Source organism: Rhipicephalus microplus, chromosome 5 (assembly GCF_043290135.1).
Source record: "Rhipicephalus microplus isolate Deutch F79 chromosome 5, USDA_Rmic, whole genome shotgun sequence".
Lineage (NCBI taxonomy): Eukaryota > Metazoa > Arthropoda > Arachnida > Ixodida > Ixodidae > Rhipicephalus > Rhipicephalus microplus.
The window spans coordinates 162,246,131-162,250,045 of record NC_134704.1 but is presented as its reverse complement, the minus strand read 5'-3'; the positions used below and the strand labels follow the sequence as shown (position 1 = coordinate 162,250,045).

At 46.6% G+C, this 3,915-nt stretch overlaps 1 non-coding gene across 1 annotated transcript; it reads left to right on the top strand.

The window, feature by feature from the left end:
* The first annotated feature begins 3,625 nt into the window (after positions 1-3,625).
* Positions 3,626-3,697, top strand: TRNAW-CCA (transfer RNA tryptophan (anticodon CCA)). The gene has a single exon. It is a non-coding gene; the product is annotated as a tRNA-Trp (tRNA).
* The last annotated feature ends 218 nt before the right edge of the window (positions 3,698-3,915 follow it).

The window sequence follows — 3,915 nt, the reverse complement described above, 5'->3', positions numbered from 1 at the left end:
ACGAACGGCTTCACTAAGTGGACTCGGTGGCGACACGGTAGCACGTCCGACTCCAGATCAGAGGGTTGCGTGTTCGAATCACGTCCGTGTTAGGTTCTCTTTTTTATTATTTTCATCTATCTGTCTATCTACTTATTTGTATGTCTACAATGACTTGTCTCTTTACCTGTGCTTCATCAACAGAAGGCCGAGCAAAACATGCTACCACGTGTGTGCGAATGGTTACCTAACGGACTCGGTGGCGACACGGTAGCACGTCTGACTCCAGATCAGAAGGTTGCGTGTTCGAATCACGTCCGGGTCAAATTCTCTTTTTCATTATTTTCATCTGTTTAACTTTTTTTTGTCTGTCTACGATGACTTGTCTCTTTACCTGTGCTTCATCGACAGAAGGCCGAGCGAAACATGCTACCGCGTGTGTACGAACGGCTTCACTAAGTGGACTCGGTGGCGACACGGTAGCACGTCTGTCTCCATATCAGAAGGTTGCGAGTTCGAATCACGTCCGGGTCAAGCTCTCTTTTTATTATTTTTATCTGTCTATCTACTTATTTGTCTGTCTACAATGACATGTCTCTTTACCTGTACTTCATCGACAGAAGGCCGAGCAAATCATGCTACCGCGTGTGTGCGAACGGCTTCACTAAGTGGACTCGGTTGCGACACGGTAGCACGTCTGACTCCAGATCAGAAGGTTGCGTGTTCGAATCACGTCCGGGTCAAATTCTCTTTTTTATTATTTTCATCTATTTGTCTATCTACTTATTTGTCTGTCTACAATGACTTGTCTCGTTACCTGTGCTTCATCGACAGAAGGCCGAGCAATACATGCTACTGCGTGTGTGCGAACGGCTACACTAAGTCAACTCGGTGGCGACCCGGTAGGACGTCTGACTCAAAATCAGAAGGTTGCGTGTTCGAATCACGTCGATGTCAAGTTCTCTCTTTTGTTATTTTCATCTATCTGTCTATCTACGTATTTGTCTTTCTACAATGACTTGTCTCTTTACCTGTGCTTCATCGACAGAAGGCCGAGCAAAACATGCTACCACGTGTGTGCGAACGGCTGCCCTAAGCGGACTCGGTGGCGCAACTTTAGCACGTCTGACTCCAGATCAGAAGGTTGCGTGTTCTAATCACGTCCGCGTCAAATTCTCTTTTTAGTATTTTCATCTATCTGTCTATCTACTTATTTGTCTATCTGCAATGACTTGTCCCTTTACCTGTGCTTCATCGACAGAAGGCCGAGCAAAACAGGCTACCACGTGTGGGCGAACGGCTACCCTAAGCGGACTCGGTGGCGCTAGCAACTGTAGCACGTCTGACTCCAGATCAGAAGGTTGCGGGTTCTAATCACGTCCGCTTCAAATTCTCTTTTTAGTAATTTCATCTATCTGTCTATCTACCTATTTGTCTATCTGCAATGACTTGTCCCTTTACCTGTGCTTCATCGACAGAAGGCCGAGCAAAACATGCTACCGCGTGTGTGTGAACGGCTACACTAAGTGTACTCGGTGGCGATACGGTAGCACGTCTGACTCCAGATCACAAGGTTGCGTGTTCGAATCAGGTCCGGGTCAAATCCTCTTTTTTATTAATTTCATCTATATGTCCATCTACCTTTTTGTCTGTCTACGATGACTTGTCTCTTTACCTGTGCTTCATCGACAGAAGGCCGAGCGAAACATGCTACCGCGTGTTTACGAATGGCTTCACTAAGTGGACTCGGTGGCGACACGGTAGCACGTCTGTCTCCATATCAGAAGCTTGCGTGTTCGAATCACGTCCGGGTCAAATTCTCTTTTTTCTTATTTTCATCTATTTGTCTATCTACTTATTTGTCTGTCTACAATGACTTGTCTCTTTACCTGTGCTTCATCAACAGAAGGCCGAACAAAACAAGCTACCGCGTGTGTGCGAACGGCTACACTAAGTGGATTCGGTGGCGAACTGTTAGCGCGTCCGACTCCAGATCAGAAGGTTGCGTGTTCGTATCGCGTCCGGGTCAAATTCTCTTTCTTATTATTTTCATCTGTCTATCTACTTATTTGTCTGTCTACAATGACTTCTCTCTTTACCTGTGCTGCATCGACAGAAGGCCGAGCAAAACATGCTACCGCGTGTGTGCGAACGGCTACACAAAGTGGACTCGGTGGCGCCACGGTAGCACGTGCGACTCCATATCAGAGGGTGGCGTGTTCGAATCACGTCCGTGTTAGGTTCTCTTTTTTATTATTTTCATCTATCTGTCTATCTACTTATTTGTCTGTCTACAATGACTTGTCTTTTTACCTGTGCTTCATCGATAGAAGGCCAAGCAAAACATGCTACCACGTGTGTGCGAACGGCTACCCTAAATGGACTCGCTGGCGAACTGTTAGCGCGTCCGACTCCAGATCAGAAGGTTGCGTGTTCGTATCGCGTCCGGGTCAAATTCTCTTTCTTATTATTTTCATCTGTCTATCTACTTATTTGTCTGTCTACAATGACTTGTCTCTTTACCTGTGCTGCATCGACAGAAGGCCGAGCAAAACATGCTACCGCGTGTGTGCGAACGGCTACACAAAGTGGACTCGGTGGCGACACGGTAGCACGTGCGACTCCATATCAAAGGGTGGCGTGTTCGAATCACGTCCGTGTTAGGTTCTCTTTTTTATTAATTTCATCTATCTGTCTATCTACTTATTTGTCTGTCTACAATGACTTGTCTCTTTACCAGTGCTACATCGACAGAAGGCTTAGCAAAACATGCTACCGCGTGTGCGCGTACAGCTACACTAAGTGAACTCGGTGGCAACCCGGTAGCTCGTCTGACTCCAGATCGGAAGGTTGCGTGTTCGAATCTCCTCCGGGTCAAGCTCTCTTTTTATTATTTTCATCTGTCTATCTACTTATTTGTCTGTCTACAATGACATGTCTCTTTACCTGTGCTTCCTCGACAGAAGGCCGAGCAAAACATGCTACCACGTGTGTGCGAACGGCCACCCTAAACGGACTCAATGGCGACATGTTAGCATGTCTGACTACAGATCAGAAGGTTGCGAGCTTGAATCACGTCTGGATCAAATTTCCTTCTTTCTTATTTTCATCATTCTGTCTATCTACTTATTTGTCTGTCTACAATGACTTGTCTCTTTACCTGTGCTTCATCAACAAAAAGCCGAAAAAACATGCTACCACGTGTGTGCGAACGGCTACCCTAAGCGGACTCGGTGGCGCAACGGTAGCGCGTCTTGCCCAGATCAGAGGGTTCTGTGCTCGAATCACGTCCGTGTTAAGTTCTCGTTTTTGTTATTTTCATAAATCTATCTACCTCTTTGTCTGTCTACAACGACTTGTCTCTTTACGTGTGCTTCATCGACAGAAGGCCGAGTAAATCATGCTACGGCGTGTGTGCGATCGGCTACCCTAAGTGGACTCGGTGGCGAACTGTTAGCGCGTCCGACTCCAGATCAGAAGGTTGCGTGTTCGAATCGCGTCCGGGTCAAATCCTCTTTCATATTATTTTCATCTGTCTATCTACTTATTTGTCTGTCTACAATGACTTGTCTCTTTACCAGTGCTACATCGACAGAAGGCCGAGCAAAACATGCTACCGCGTCTGTGCGAACGGCTACCCTAAGCGGACTCGGTGGCGCAACTGTAGCGCGTCTGACTCCAGATCAGAAGGTTGCGTGTTCGAATCACGTCGGGGTCTAATTCTCTTTTTTATTGTTTTCAACTATCTGTCTACTTATTTGTCTGTCTACAATGACTTCTCTCTTTACCTATGCTTCATCGACAGAAGGCCGAGCAATACATGCTACTTACTGCGTGTGTGCGAACGGCTACACTAAGTCAAGTCGATGGCGACCCGGCAGGACGTCTGACTCCAGATCAGAAGGTTGCGTGTTCGAATCACGTCGATGTCAAGTT